The 16,946-nt window shown below is 39.9% G+C and overlaps 1 protein-coding gene across 9 annotated transcripts in view; it reads right to left on the bottom strand.

Moving 5' to 3' along the window:
- Positions 1 to 16,946, bottom strand: part of TENM2 (teneurin transmembrane protein 2) — a 2,592,228-nt gene that overhangs the window by 1,486,683 nt on the left and 1,088,599 nt on the right. The window contains exon 1 of one of the 9 annotated variants that reach the window (XM_056575112.1): positions 2,535 to 2,628. The exons of the other annotated variants lie outside the window; for them this stretch is intronic. The gene's annotated coding sequence lies outside the window, so the exon portion shown is untranslated. Of the gene's footprint in view, positions 1 to 2,534; positions 2,629 to 16,946 lie in introns of those variants that run through there. 9 annotated transcript variants of the gene reach the window in all.

Below are 16,946 nucleotides of genomic sequence, written 5' to 3'. Positions count from 1 at the left end.
TCCATTTTCGTCCCGCAGACAAGAATGTCAGAGCTGATGCTCTATCTCGTTCCACCGATGCCTCAGAAGCCGAGACCCTTCCTCAGCACATCATCCCTCCTAAGTGTCTGATCTCTTCTGCTCCTGCTTCTCTGGTGCCAATTCCTGCAGGAAAAACGTATGTTCCTCCACGTCTTTGCCTCCGGATCCTAAAATGGGGCCATTCCTCCCATCTGCCGTTGCCCCTGACGAACCTTGCCGCCTGCTTTGACCTTCTGCTACGTCCAACCTTGCCGTCGCCTTGTCCTTGTGTACCACGCCTGTCTCAGCTGTCAGTGAGGTTGAGTCGCTATCAGGGGATACGACCTGGGAGTTACCGCAGCAGCAAGTCCATCCCGCTTTGCGGCAGGCTCTGGTGAAAACCAGTAACTTCTTAGAGCCAGTCCCCTGGTACGGCCCACGTCATCGCCTCACTGACAAAGAGGATCCACTACCTGCATCCTAACCGTTTACCAGTCCGGTTCCTGACAACAATCTATAACATTAGACCGAATAGATTGCTTTATTTTAATAGTGAATAGTTCTATGAACAGTGCTTGTGGTCCACTCCTGAACATACTTTTATAGATTCTTTATCTACTCTTTGTCACTGGAATCTATGTCCCACTGGAGTTATGCTTCACATGTAGTGCCACATTTGGTAGTCTACAGCTCCAATACTATAATGTGGTGGGATTTATAGTGGAACATATGGATCCACCGATGTCAGAATGTATGGAAATGTAGGGAATTTGAAGGCCCAAACTAAGGCTCCTTTCACACTATATGAAAGCTTGTTAACGTCCGTTATTGCAATGGAGCAGAATTGGTGTCATAACAGGCAAAGATTATCCTATTCACCGGAATTGGATTGTCTGACGTCCGTTATTACACCGTTATTGCGGCCGAAGATAGCGGGAGAAAAAGAAGGCGGAGACACAATTTTTTCTCCCACTATCTTCCTAACGGCCGTCACACTAACGGACACAAACGGTAATGTGAAAGGAGACTAAAGCAGCCATTAGGAAGATAGCGGGAGAAAAAATTGTCTGTGCCATCTTTTCCCCCGCTATCTTCGGCTGCAATAACGGATGTAAAAACGGACGTCAGAAAATCCCATCCAAGTGAATGAGATCCTCTTTGTTTGTTATTACCCCCGTTCTGCTCTGTTACAATAATGGATGTTAATGGCAGGAAAAGTAGAAAGAACTAAAAAAAAAAAAAAAAGAGCCGTTAACATCTGATTGTAACGGAGCTTTCACATAGTGTGAAAAGAGCCTAACAATTTTGACAGTGGGATAGAACTCATCCTGGTGAAAGAGGCCACTATTATTAGGGAATGCCATTGGGGGTGTGGTTGGTCTCTACAATGTCTAGGTAAGTGACATGTGTTAAAGCAACATCCACATGAATGCCCAGGAGTATATCTAAGCTCTGCCTCCGTCATCTTACCTTTTTCTCAGGTAAGTGACACACATGTATCTGGACTTTAAGAAAATAGGATTTCTCCGATGAGATTATCATCTTCCATTACCCCATGTTCTAGTTCTGACCTTGTTGCTGAATCTGTCTTTTCTTCTTTGGATCACTTTAAGTGAGTATTATCCATTGCCTACTGGGAACACCCCACAGGACCTGCCATTTTTGAGATTCTTTGCAGTATATATGGCCCTTGCTCAGATCCTTTATACTTGCCTATTTTTCCTGTTTCCCACTCTTTAAAAGGTGCCATTGTAATGACACAATCAGCGTTATATACTTTATTTCTTGGTGATTTAATTTTTTATAGATATTCTGTGCATATATTGGATCATAGCATTTAGTGTAAAGATAATATTGAGATGAATGTTTATGTGAACTTTTCCAATGTTTTCTTGATAATATCAACATTTCAATTTTAGGTATGGAAAGATTTATCACCGATGTGCTTAGTTTAGTACAGTATAAATGAGACCAAATACATGACTGAGTCCCTTGTGGACTGTGATCCAGATACATTTTTTCCTACCTTTATATTCCGCAGTATTTTAAAGTATGCATCGTTTCCAGAATGAGAAAAACTCTCCTCACGGCTTTATTCTTTTAAAACATGTTGTTACATTAATGAAGAAAAGTAAACAATATAGTTTTTGGTTTAACATGTAAATTAAGTTTCTAGTCCTGGACATATTTGAGCCTTCTTTGGAACATGTGAGCTTGCATTAATGTATCTGCTTATTCCCATACGTGTAAAAATTAAATGTTATTTTTGCTAGATAATATTCTAATATGATTTTAAGGGTTGGAGAAATAACATCTTTCAAGGTTTTAAAGTTTCAGTAGTAAGGAGCCACCAGGAATAATAGCTCTACAAAAGTTATGTACTATTTATATTGTGTACCACAGTAATTCCTGATAGCAGTTTTGAAAAAAGAAAAAAAACAGAAATAGACCAATGCGCATCTAAGCGCAATTATCCTTTATTTTTTATTTTATTTTTAAATAATGTGAAAAATACAGGTAAAAGGTTTGCTCACCTTTGGATGTTGTACTTTGAGCACAACACCATTGAGGGCTTGATACCACAATCTGTGGTGCAATGGAGGAGTGCAGCCTGCACCGGTCCCGTACTCAACTGGCGGAGGACGGTCTTTGGAAATGCAAATGGGGGAGAGCGCATTCTCCTAAAAAGTGGTGTCCTCTATGGCGCTCTCCTCTGGAAGGTCTGACGCTTGACTTAGACAACTACCCGGCAAAATGCGGACTTAAAAATAAAAAAGATTTATTGAAAGCATGCAGATAAAACAATGCTTTTGGAGGGGTGGGATCCCCTCTTCATCAGGTTTTCTAATTGGGAGTTGAGTATGACATTCCTTTTATATTCAGAGAGCCCGCAAAAATCATGTTTAAATGTTACATAGCATAAAATACATACAATAAAAACAATAGAAGGTCATAAAATTATAAGATCATTTTTCTATGTCCGCTTTTGTGTTTTAAACTTTATCTTGTGATGTTTAAAACTCGTGTTCAAGGAATGCAGTGTGTTGCTGGGTTGCGGTAATCACAGCGGCAGTTCGTTCAGTGAAGTCTCCTACTTGTGAACCCTGTTGGGGCACGCTCTAGTTTCACATATTGATCGTGTGTTTCAAACAGATTGAAGTCCGGTCGTAGAGGTGATGGGAGACTGTTTTGGGAACTGGAATTAATGCAGGGGTTAGGTGCTAGAGAAGGCTGACTTCTGGAAAGGTGGGGAGAAGGAGTGTTCCTGCACCGCTTCTTAAAATAGACACAGTCGCAAGTGAGAACGGCCAGAGAATATTAATTACTATTTTATATAAAAAAAAGAAGATTTGTTTAGATTATTCTAAAGGAGGCTGACTCCTGGAATGATGGGCAAAGAGGATGTTCCTGCAGCGCTTCTTAGAATGGACCCAGCCGCAGGTGAGAATGGCCGGGGAAAAAGTAAGTTGATATTATATGAAAATTAAGGGTAGGTGTGGATTATTTAATAGAAGGGTTCTGGTGTTATACAGAATGAATTGTTCTTACTGAACTTATTCAGGCAAATCAGGCCGCGATGAGACAGCCGAAAGGAAACAGAGTAAGCTGTCTCCTAGAGTGGTGGGCAGAGAGAATGTTCCTGCAGCGCTTTTAAAAATGGACAGAGAGAGTGTTAATTAATTTTATATGAAAAATAAGGATTAGTATAAATTATTTAATAGAAGGACTAAAGTATTAAGCAGAAGGAAATGATCCTGCTAGGTTTAAACAGGCAAAAAAAAAAAAAAGCCACGGGGAGACAGCCGAAAGGGAAAACAGGATATATTGTGTGGCAATGTTTGATTCAGCGCTATATTAATGATTATGATTTCGTGCTGTTCTGGACGGATGAGGTCCTTATTTAAAAATGGGTAACTGTTTTGTCAGGTAAGTGAAAAAGGGGTTATGAAGTGGCGCTATTCGGCGCTATATGGCCTAACCTTTAAAGGAATGATTGCTCCAAGCAACCTAAAACACCCCCCCCCCAAGGATCCTTCAAAAAAGGGGAACCCTGGAGTCTTTAGATGTAAAAAATCAAGGTGCTTGTGCTGTAAATCAATAAACCACGGAAGAAAAACTTTTTCCAGCACACACACGGGCGAATCTTTTCATATAAAACAGTATCTCACCTATCAAACCGAATTTGTTATTTATCTTATAGAATGTCACTGTAAAAAACAATACATTGGACGCACCACTCAGCCCCTACATCTCCGATTAAATCAACACTGGTCAAATATAAAAAGGTATGCAACATGGGCTATCTAAACACTTCAACCTGGCACATGATGTAGAAGCTATAACATTCTCCATTAAACCATTGGAACACATTCCACCGGAAAACAAGAACAGATTTGAGACCCTGGTTTGCAAAGAAATGTTCTCGATTTACAACCTCCAGACCTTGCAGCCTTTTGGGCTGAATGAAACTGTGGAACTCATATGTTAAAACACTGAGCCAAAACCCAATATGCCAGAAATCCACTTCTAACCTGTGGACATTTGGCTACGGGTCACAGTTTTTTATCACTCCACTGGCAATGAAATAAGCCTCAAAACAGGCGTATAACACTGTCTGAGAGTTCTAAAACCCTGTGTTGGTATATAGGACATGTTATATCCAGTTCTGATGCATCTCTTAGTTACAAACATTTACAAATAAATAAATATTAGCGCTGTACAACGTGTTTCGAGTTTGCACCAAACTCTTTCACTCTCAACCATTTCAATCCATATTTGTGTTAAACACAGGTAGAAATACTATGAGGGAATTGAACAAAACTTTGAAATGTGACCAGTTGCCAATAGCAACCAGATTGCTTTTTTAATTTTTCAAAAAGTGGTTTGATCGGTTGCTATGAACAACTGGTCAACTTTTCCTCTGCACAGGTTTTACCTTGGTAGGTTTTATGTTAAACCTTGCTAGAAATTCTATATGTTTCAGTAAACACAGAAAATACACTTAAAGGGGTATTCCAGGATTTGTTTTTATTTGACTATGCTACAGGGGCTGTAAAGTTAGTGTAGTTCATAATATAGTGTCTGTACCTGTGTGTGATGGTTTTCTCACAATTCTTATGTGTTTTTTTACTGCAATATTGATTTTTATCAGCATACAAAATGACTGTTGTCTCAGATTTTTCCCAAGTTGCAATGCGGCCGAGACCTGACTCACTAGTCAGCTGATGACAGGGAGCCTGTCTGCTTCAATGGGTGGAGCGATCGCTTGGTGGGGGAGAGATCAATCTGCAACTAATGCAACAGCTGTAGGCATCCTGATTGAATACTACAGGTCTTTTGATGGATGCAGCTCATTTATGTTTCAATGGGTGGGGTGGCTGATGTGTGGGAGGAAGGAAAATGGAATTGTGGGATTTGCAGTCAAAAAAAGAAAAGGCAAACAGGAAACAGCAGTTCACAAAAAGCTAGCCACAGTGTTATGGTAATCTCACAACATAGCCATTTAGCCCCAAGACAAGCGCATATCCTTCCAAAGCATGTCCATTACTGCCTGCCAGGTACGTACTAAAATCACCTTATGGTGGACAACCCCTTTGGCTGTCTAGGCATGCTGGGAATTGTAGTTTTGCAACAGCTGGAGGCACCCTGGTTAGGTAACACCGATCTAGACAGCAACTTTGTTAAATCAAGATAAAATAGCAATTGCTGCTTTATGTGTTACCCTTGATGAAATAAGTGGCAACTGAACGTGCGCCTTATAAATAATTCCAAACAGAGCGGGTGCAAGTATTTTTGCAAAAGCTAATTTTTCTGCCCCCTTTGACTCCACCCATTGGCATGGTCTTTGACATATCCCACCTTACTACTGTGGTGACACACTGTAACAAGCCCCCTAGTCATATAATTAGCTTACTACTGGGGTGACATAATGTAGCAAACCTCCTCCTCATGCTGCTGGTTGAGCAAGTGGTTGAGATGCTGGTTGTCTAATTTTCTTGCGGCAGGCAAAGCAGAGCCCCCCCATCAAGAGAGCGCTCTAGGCAGCTGCCTATTTTGCCTATAGGCAGAGGCGGTCCTTATTCCAAACACAGTTGCCGATTGTGTGATTGTGATGGGATTGCTTGCCCGACCCATTTTGTGATCCAGCTGTTGTCACCCCCCCGTTCCCCCGCCTCGCTCCACCCCTGGCCTGCTCACAGTGGCAATCTGCTGCTACAAGCAGCCATACAGGGTACCTGCGAGTCCCCGAGTCCACATGCTCCGCGATATCAGAGTGCATTCGCAGACTCGCAGGCCCCCTGTATGGCTGCTCATAGTGTCAGATTACCGCTGCAAACAGGTGGCGCAAAATGGGTCGGGTCACCAGCAAATCTGCAGCGTAAAATATGTGTGACCCTACCCTTAAAGCGTAATATGTAGTGCATGCATCAGAAGCAAAAAAATACAGTTGCATTGTGGCCAACAGTAAATAGTAGATATTTGATGGTAAATAATATATATATATATATATATATATTTATATATTATCAATTGGCTTACATTGTCACACATCAAATCAGTTTTTCCTTACACAGTGCAGCGAGCTGGTGCTCTGTTTAGTGAAAATTTTTATTGCAGAACATGAAAATTATATTTGTAAAGTTAGCCAAATGTGATGAATTGTGGACATATGGATTGTGTAAATTTATGTCAGTGCTAAGAGACCCCGTAGAGGATTTTAGATGGATTTGTTGTGTGGATTCTAGGCCTAATTATATGACTTGATATCAGTTGTTACATCTGTGAATATATCTGTAGTTCTGGTGTAGGTTTTTAGTGTAATTGAAGACTGTGCAACAAATCTGCAACTTTTGTAAAAAAGTCGCATATCATAAATCACTGACCACTGCAAAGTAAAAAACATATCTCGTGTAAAACATCTGTTCAGTGATAATTCATGCAGGTCGGCGTACCACTACAAGTTGCACATGCAACATTTTTGCGACAAATTTACACAAAAAACCTGTGTAAATCCCTTGAAAAATTCCCCCACTGTCTCTGCAGCTATTGCCTGTTTGTCTCTGTGGAGGCGACCAGGGGAGACCAAATAGAGGAAGTGATGGCAGGACAAGCAGGGCTTTGTGTAGGCTCCTGGCTTGTCAGTCATCCTCATGTGTGAGTCGGGAGCATGTCATAGATCCTCAGTTTACAGATCCCTGCTTGTCCACCCACACTTCCTGTATTTGTACTCTTCCCAGAGACACACAGACAATAGCTGCAGGGACAAAAATATACACATCGTTTGACCAATGTATATTACAGATATACACATAGGCCGGCATTTATCATTGTCTTTAGACAGTTTTTTGTGTCTAGAAAAGGTGCAAAAAAAGGCGCAAGCAGAGTTTATTTGCACCTTTTTTGCCCCTTTTGGTTTACACATTTCTGCAGATTTTGAGTTGTAATCCACTGATTTGGGCAATACACATGATATAGAAGGGTTTTATGAACTGCGCCTTTTTGTGAAAAGGCGCAAAAAAGGCGCAAAGCCCAGACTGATCTTAGCTTTTTGGTGTATGTGAAGAGAGAAATTTCAGAAAATGGGACCTGCACAAAATGTATCAAATGCTCTGTGACGATTTAATAAATATTGTGCCCCTGTACATTACCAGCACACAAAAAAGGTGTAAAAAAATGCTTCACTTACACCTGCAATGATAAATGCCAGCCATAGTGTTATTTTCTACATTTTATAAAAAGTTTTTGCTAATGACAGGTACACTTTAAAAGACAAAATGAGAGTGCTTAAAGGAGAAATTAGAACAGAGACGAAAGGGTCAAAACCAGGAGAGACGCGCAGTGCAAAATCAAAACCAGAGACAAAACAAACAACAGGCAGATGTCAAACCAGGAGAGTAACGTCAGGTCTAAATTGCCAGGCAAAATCAGAGTCTGGGAGCAAGGTAAACAGTCAGGATCCAGGAAAAGCAGAGTTCATTGGGAACGCTAGTGAAGGCTTAGTAAAACCAATCAAATTTATTAATCAAATTACATAGACATTATAAGGAGGTAAAACTTTGTACTTTTTATAGTTATAGTACTCTATTATGACCACAAAACATGAGAGCTACAGCATGCTCTAACATATAAAAGTAGATGAAAACTGGAGTGTACAATATATATGTAGATCTAGAGGTTCCTACACCCGCAGAGTGAATACCCCTTAGTAGATTAACTAATGTGGATTCTTAGACCAAATGCCAGGACACCCCCCCCCCCCAAAAAAAAAAAAAAAAAGATAAAAACAAGCAAACAAAACAAAAAGATGTTAGTATTAACAAAAGTCTGACACTTTTTGTAATCCATTAAATATCATAGAGCAAAACTATTTCAATTGCATTATGCTGACATAAATTAATGGGAACAGTCAAGTAAGGCTTTTTTTACACTGCCGTTAGTACACAGCAGTGTGACAATCATCGGGAGAGCAGGGCAGAATAGCTGGAGAAAAATTACTGTTTGTTCCATCTTTTTCTCCAACTATTCATAACGGTGCCTGGCGGTCCCCGTAAAAGTAAATGGGAGCCGCTGGGACCCATTGTTGATTGTTGCTCCCGTCATGAGAACGGCCGTTAAAGTCAGAAAAAAAAGAAACATTGACGGACGTTCTTGACGGGGAGCAACGGCAGTGTGAAAGGAGCCTAAGAATGTGCCTGTTTAATGACATATGACTGAATGGTAAGGGTCTGACCAGTGATCACGAGAACAGGGGTCCCATGTGTAGTTGAAAAGAGTGTTGGCTAGACACATGAGTTACCACTTCATTTAACTTTATGGGGCAGATGAAAATTGCAAAGCACTTTAAATGGAGCAGCAGCATGCATGTTCATTCTCCTCCAAACAAGGGAGGGCACAGGACACCTGTTCTTTTGATCAGTGATCACTATCATGATAAACATACTCCTTTAAAGAGGTACCTTTACCTTTACTATAGGGTATGAGTGTCTTTTGTGGGTAAACACAACTGGCCTTGGGAAGCTCAGGGGAACCACTCATATTATTTCCTAATGAAAATGAATAAGTAAATTGACAACCAGAGTCTTTAATTTCCCTCATCAATGGAGTGAGTCTGTTTTGGAAAAAACGATTATATCCCTTCAATATGAGAGCTGATTGGACAGTGCCATGGTGTTTAAGGATATTGGATGGTAGCACCCAGGTGTCATATGTGATCAGCATTAAAACATGCCAATGCAAGTGTAAGTCTCTATCACCCAAAGTGCAAGAAAAAGTGCAAACGTGTCACACGTGCACAAAGGATGCGGTCTATCACTAAGCCCTTCTCCAACAGGAGAGAGGCCCCCCAAGAAACCTACCCTTCACCTCCGGGCCAAAAGGCACCTGCAGGAATCCAGGTTCAATGCCCCTTTTCGCCGAAGCTACTAAGGGGCCACAAATGCACCTGGCTTCAACCTAGATGTTAGCCAAGGTATCAGCCAAGGAACCGTATACTGATGGCATCTTGACCAAAGCAAAGATGCCCAGGGTTTGCAAGGAGGTTAGGAACCAAATGCCCACACACACCTCCCCTAGAACGCCAGGAGGGACACCCAGAAAGGCTACCGCATCCTGACAAATCCTGTTTACAAACAAAAGACGTAAAGTGGCACAGTGACATACAAAAAGAATAAAAGTGAATGAATGCCGATATACTGCCCAGTCATCCGGCCGAATCTATAAAACATTTCCCTGATCCTAGCCAGAATGCCTAAGTGCCAAAAGGGAAGAGTGTGTGGTGCAGTGCGTTCACTCAGTGAGCCATAACACCCAGTGAGTTTGAGCACCTCAGGGTCACCACTCCCCTAGGCACAAATGTACCTCAGCTCTAGACCCTCCCAGCCTCATGGCAAGACCCAGAGGAAACAGGTCACATCAGGGCTGCCATTGTGGCACCATCCCCGGAACGCACAGGTACACCTGCTCCTCCATGCAGCATCCATCCTACATCAATGGCAGAGACTAGACCACTGATAAGAACAGATACTATACTTGATTTTAGCCAAAAGGCTGAGAAGCGACCATGCTCAGTAGAGTACATGTGTCTTTAAATCTCAATTTGCCTATTCATATTTATTCTTTGAACTATGGTGTGTGTAAATTTGATATGTTAAGTTTATGTAAACTTTGACAGTCAATGTATGATTAACATAATGTTCTTCATTTTTAAGCTTTGCAGACAGCAGAATTCATCTTGGATGACAAATGCAGCTCATTAGCATTTAAAATGCAGATTTAATGATAATTATAACATACGTACAAATGTAGCTACACATAAGGTACAATTAATCAGATGACAGGTCTATTCAAAGGTCTCACAACTCACTTAGCCTTCAATTTTGATTTTATTGAATGTATATTTTGTGTTTCATTAAAAGCTTTTAGGTACTCTCCACTAAAGGCTTCATATAGATCTGTATAAGCTCAAACTGTGGCAAAAAATGTTACTGTAACATCACACTGTGTATATCATCAGCAAGGACTAAAATAAATGTAAAAATAAATAGTAACATTGGAGTAATATAAGACAATGCAAAACTGAATTTACTTGAATAGTTTACACCAAAAAAATAAGCCCCTTTGGCACAAATACTACTAATAATAATATGTATTATAAAGAGGTGATCAACTGACAGACCAGATGTGGAACAATGATATAGGGAGTACAGGGCATCCATTCTCTAACACTTGATTCAGAATGAGGAGGCAAGAACTAAAATACACCTTCCATGTAGTCTTTGTCTACCACACCAGTTGTCGTAACCATCTATATTAAAGGGGTTATTCAAAATAAGGTGACTTTTGTACTTACCTGTCAAACAGTAATGGACATGTTTAGGAAGGATCTGTGCTTGTCTTGGGGCTAACTGGCTGTGTTGTGAGTCCACTATAACGATGCTGCTTTCTTTTTGTGAACTGGCTATTTCCTGATGGAATTCCTTCCCTCCCACGACAAGATCCCTTATTTGTAAGTGTGAGGTCACTTTTCTCCCTTCCACACATCAGTCACCCCGCCCAGTGAAGCACAGCTGAGCTATGTGTGCTTTTTATGAAACTACAATTCCATGCAGCCGTGTGGAGAATTATCTCCCTCCCACCCAGCGGTCGCCCTACCCATTGAAGCACAGACAGGCCCCCTTTTAGCACCTGACTAGTGATGTAATGTCTTAGGCCACACTAGGGGAAACCTGAGACAACACTTATTTTGTATGCTGCTAAAAGTAAATATTGGGCAAAGATCACAGAAGAATTGTGAAACCAGCCATCATACACAGGTACAGACACTATATTTTAAACTACACTTATTCAACAGCCTCTGTAGCATAGTCAAATGAAAAATATCTTGGAATACCCCTTTAAAGCTGCTTTAGCTGGGGTCTTCAGCAATGTGCACCAAACTACCTAAACCATGCTGGGCATTACATTGAGAATGCAACAGGTATTTCCACATAGCAGCATTTTTGCTCTAAATTACATCTCTGTGGATTGATGAGTAATATTAATGTCTTGGCATAAATTTTTCGGGGTGGCTGCCTCAGGCAGTTTTAAAATCATGACTTTAAACGTGTAAAGCCAAAAGTGCAAAAATAGTCCAAAAATTTATTTTCAGATATGTGAACTGCGCAAGTCTTACATTTTTTTTCAGTTATTTATCAGTGTCCTATGTTTTGAAGATACAAAGATACACTGGTAAACATTCTTAGCGTATAAGTTATGCAAAAGCATAGGGCTCCATTCACTGTACATAAGCCAAAATCATGTCCTCTTGGCTTCTGTTGGTATCAGCTTGCCTTTTTTTGCAATTGTACAGTAAAATGCAGCAGTGTTTTCCTATACAGGGGTCTACTGCACAAACACATACAGATGTAGCCATGGTTATCTTGAGTGCATTAACCTGACACAGCAATGTGTTATGTCGTGATACCCTAATGCACCAGGGATTAAGATATGAACAGTAATTGAGAAGTAATGTTAACCTTAGGTTTGTGTAAGATGTTATGAAGTCTGGATAAGTTATCCAAATGTGCCAGAGATCAAGATAAGTCTTACAACATCTATATACATTTCTTTTTACATTTGGAGTCAGTGAGCGATGTACGCTACTCTAAACCTATGCAGTGACATATGTTGTAGTCTTACCTCAGATGTATATCCTTGAAAATCTTTTTGACATATACCACAGATGAAAAGCTTGACTGCTGTGTGTACTGAGTCTTAGATCATTCGTATCCAGCCTGCCTTTGATGGTAGTGACCAGTACAGGTAATAACCAGCTCTGGTTGGGACCATATGAAACCTTCTGTCAAATGTATTTACAAGAATTATGCTACTGTACGTGCACGGGTACTGTTTTCTATGAACTTCTGTTAAAAAGAATAAACACTGGTATACAGTTCTATTAAAAGTGCAATTATCTGCCCTTTTTTAATATAAAAAATGGAGAAAGATGAAGAATGCAGTTTTTTGGGGGGCATCAAATACATTAAATGGCCCCTGATTAAATTGATAGTTATTTACCATATTTTTCACCGTATAAGACGCACGTTTTCTTCCACAAAACTGGGGGGGGGGGGAAGTTGGTGCGTCTTATATGGCGAATACACACCTATCGCGGCGGTCCCTGTGGCCATCAACGGCCGGGACCCGCGGCTAATACAGGACATCCCGATCGTGGTGATGCCCTGTATTAACCCTTCAGACGCGGTGATCAAAGCTGACGGCCACGTCTGAAGCAAGAGGGACACTAACCCGGCTCAGTCGGCTGTTCGGGACTGCCGCGGGGAAATCACGGCGTCCCGAACAGCTTGCAGGACACCGGGAGGGACCTTACCTGCCTCCTCGGTGTCTGCTCCATGCCGGGATCCCCTGCATGGCCGGCGCTCTCCTTCGACGTCATCACGTTGTCGCGCACGCCGTCCCATCATCCAATAGGAGCGGCGTGCGTAGCGGCGTGATGACGGCAACGTGATGACGGCGATGGAGAGCGTGGATCCCGGGGAAGAAGATGTCTGGAGCGTCGGGGACACCACGGGGACGCGTCGACAGCGATGGAGCGACATCCAGGGCAGCGGTGACGAGCGGCGGGAAACGTGAGTATTACCTCCTATACCAGTGGTCTTCAACCTGCGGACCTCCAGATGTTGTAAAACTACAACTCCCAGCATGCTCGGACAGCCAACAGCTGTCCGGGCATGCTGGGAGTTGTAGTTTTGCAACATCTGGATGTCCGCAGGTTGAAGATCACTGTTGGGTTCAGAATCTTTTTTTTTCTAGATTTTGCACCGTTAAAATTGGGTGCGTCTTATCTGCCGTTGCATCCTATAGGGCGAAAAATATGGTATATTCTTGTATTAGTTTGACATGTATATAAAAAAATAGGATCTGTGAATGGCTCTGTCCCTTTCATTAAACATTACAGAAATATAAAATAGTCCCTTCAAGAAAACCATTTAGTTGCAACCTGTCATTGCCTTTATATGAATAAGAGTTATAGATCTATATGCAAGAAAATAAAAACACATTGTTTTTAATGTTTTTCCTAAGTTTATCCTTTTTTGGAAAATAGACTATTTTATTTCTTTGTATTTTATTGACATTGCTTCTCCTCAGCTTATGTTCAGTATTTCCTTCTCATTGCATAGGTGTATTATCAAAGTGAAAATATATCCATTTAAGTTCATCTAAATGCACCCATACAAGGGAATTTCAGCTCTTCCTTTTATTTCTATCATTGACTTACATTACATTACAAGTGTTTTGCAATTTTATGTTTTGCCAAAAAATACAAAACATGTACGACAGCCTGCACAGATCCAGCAAATAACTATCCTTCCCGTAACAGTAATAACAAATGCTTCGCATTTTATAAACACATCAAATATCATGCTAACCTTCAAATGCATGGGACTTGAATTTTTTTTCAATCAACTGGTGCCAGAAAGTTAAACAGATTTGTAAATTACTTCTATTTAAACATCTTAATCATTCCAGTACTTATCAGCTGCTGTATGCTCCAGAGGAAGTTTGTTTCTTTCTAAATTTCTTTTCTGGCTGATCACAGTGCTCTCTGCTGACACCTCTATGTCAGGAACTGTCCAGAGCAGGATAGGTTTGCTATGGGGATTCGCTCCTACTCTGAACAGTTCCTGACATGGACAGTGGTGTCAGAAGAGAGCACTGTGGTCAGACAGAAGAGAAATTCAAAAAGAAAAGTACTTCCTCTGTAGTATACAGCAGCTTATAAGTATTGAAAGGGTTAAGATTTTTAAATAAAAGTAATTTATAAATCTGTTAAACTTTCTGGCATCAGTTGATTTAAAAAAAAAATGGTTTTACACCGGAGTACCCCTTTAAAACCAGCCCAACACATTGTAAACAATGACGACCAGCAGAACTTTGAAAGCAGCTCTGGGTTATAAAACATATTCTAACTGCCTGTATACAAACTTGACAATGGTTTCTAAAAGTGACTATATGCTTTGTTCAGTCACATCTTCCAACCCTTTTTATGTGACCGGTAGGCCAAAATCTCAATGCCTTTACATTATATACAAAAGGACATGTAAACTACAGGCTTAGATGTTAAATGTTATCTCATATGCAAATGCTGAATTTATTATTATTATTTATTTATTTTTGCGTCATGAGGGTGGGGTATTTCTGGGACAATCCCTATTCGTATACATTATGCTGATCTTTGTTCAACAGAGAATGTGACTTCTTCATCTATATCTAGAGGAAAAGTATGATGATGATGAATTCTTACATATGTCTTGTATATGGTCAGTTACATCAAATTTTGGTTGTACTATAAATCAATTTCCTATGATAGTGGACAAAATATTAGCATTATAACTCATTTGTTTATGTCTCAGTGAGAAAAGTATATGTACAACAAGTCAGCCCAGAAACTATAGACCCATAAGTTCAGCCTCCATTGTAGGTTTATTTAAAAATTTTTTTAAGAGATGCCATACTTCATTATATCAATAAAAATAAATGTATGACTTAGATTCCTATGCGATTAAGAGGCAGCAGGGTTGAGGGGGCAGCAAAAGGGGTGTGGCTATAGAGGTAGCAGAGGAAGCAGTCGCACCGTGGTCCTAATGCCTAAGGGGGCCCCAAAGCACATCTTCCACATAAGAGACAAGTATTATAATTGGCATATGGGGCCCTGTTGCAGATTTTGCATTGGGGCCCAGAAGCTACAAGCTATGCCTCTGGGCAGCACTGAGTTAAAAAACAAAAAAATAAGCTAAATTAGTTTGATGTAGCTGCTGACATGCTGTGGCTTGGAGAAATAAAAAATCTCTCCCTTTGGTTGAATCCATGTGGGTCATAAGTGGTGCGATATGTACCTGATTTTAGCCACAGACACTTATTATGTACTTATTATGTTGCGGATTTGTGATTTCTATGTATAGTGATGATATCTATGGCAAATCTGCAACAAAATCCACTTAAAAAGCATGTGTTTTTTGCTGAGAATTTCGAATTTGTGACAGATCTGCATGAAAAAATCCAGTGTGGAATCACCCTAATGGAGTCCGAGTGCACTGCAAGCTCTAAATATGGCCCTGATACAGAGGTAAACTTAAGAATGGAGTGAATTGCTTGATGCTATTCTAAACATTTATGCCACCTTCACCCATTTATGCACAACTCTAAATGTCTTTGTTTTCTCTGTATTGATTGCTATAGCTGGAATCTCTTTAGTTATATGTCACCATTAAAAACATGTTTTTGGCATGGGAGGATTGCATTAAAATTTTCTTATGTGCTCAGGGAATGTAATAAATTTTTATATGTAATTACTATGACTAAGGGCTTTATGTAAAGCTTAAAACGTGTCATAGTAATTGCATGATGCTGCGGTGCTGGAGTGTTATTAATTTCATCAATAGTGTTGAGCGGCATAGGCCATATTCGAATTCGCGAATATTCGCGAATATATGGACGAATATTCGTCATATATTCGCGAATATTCGCATATTCGTTATATTCCCGTTTTATTTTCGCATATGCGAACATTCGCGTATGCGAAAACTATCATATGTGCATATTAGCATATACAAAATTAACATACGCGAAAATTCGCATATGTGAAAATTCACATGTGCAAATTTTCGCATATGCGAATTTTCGCGCGCCACTCTCACACAGTAGTATTAGAGCCTTCTTTACACCACACAAGCTGGAAGCAGAGAGGGATGATCACTGTGATGTGTACTGTGAAAAAAAAAAAAAAAAAAAAAACGAATATTCGTAATTACGAATATATAGCGCTATATTCGCGAAATTCGCGAATTCGCGAATATGCGATATTCGCGAATAATATTCGAATTGCGAATATTCGTGAGCAACACTATTCATCAATAAATATTTACTTACTTTGTGATCTTGGCTGCTTCTTTCTTCTATATTACTTGCAGGTACATACTTTCTTAAGTGACCTTGCCTATAATGTATTATGGTTATATGATCTTGGTTTTAACTGCTGTCATTTTATCTAAATTGCTGTGTATATATATATATATATATATATATTTTTTTTTTTTTAGAACTTGAGTTACTAACTGTAATATTTTTTCCTACTTACTTTCTATACAACCATTAGGTATAGGTAGATTTACATTTGTATTTGTTAGGATATAAAGGAGAGCAATTCCAGTTTGGCATGTATGGATCTAATACACATTATTAAATAAGTGAATAAAAGGGGCTAGGGGCATTGTCAGCAAATTTCAAATAGAAAGCAATTGCAACATATTTTTAGCACCAGATCTTTAAGCTGAAAAAACAAAACAAAAATAAAAAAACACAGTACACAGGAAAACCTATCACAGAGATAGCAATAATTCATAGTATAGAAATCCAGTTCCATAATTCATTGCTTCTGATTATAATAT

The sequence above is a fragment of the Hyla sarda genome, chromosome 4 (assembly GCF_029499605.1).
Source record: "Hyla sarda isolate aHylSar1 chromosome 4, aHylSar1.hap1, whole genome shotgun sequence".
Taxonomy (NCBI): domain Eukaryota; kingdom Metazoa; phylum Chordata; class Amphibia; order Anura; family Hylidae; genus Hyla; species Hyla sarda.
Note: the sequence above shows the minus strand (reverse complement) of the source record. Positions and strands in the feature narration are given on the sequence as shown.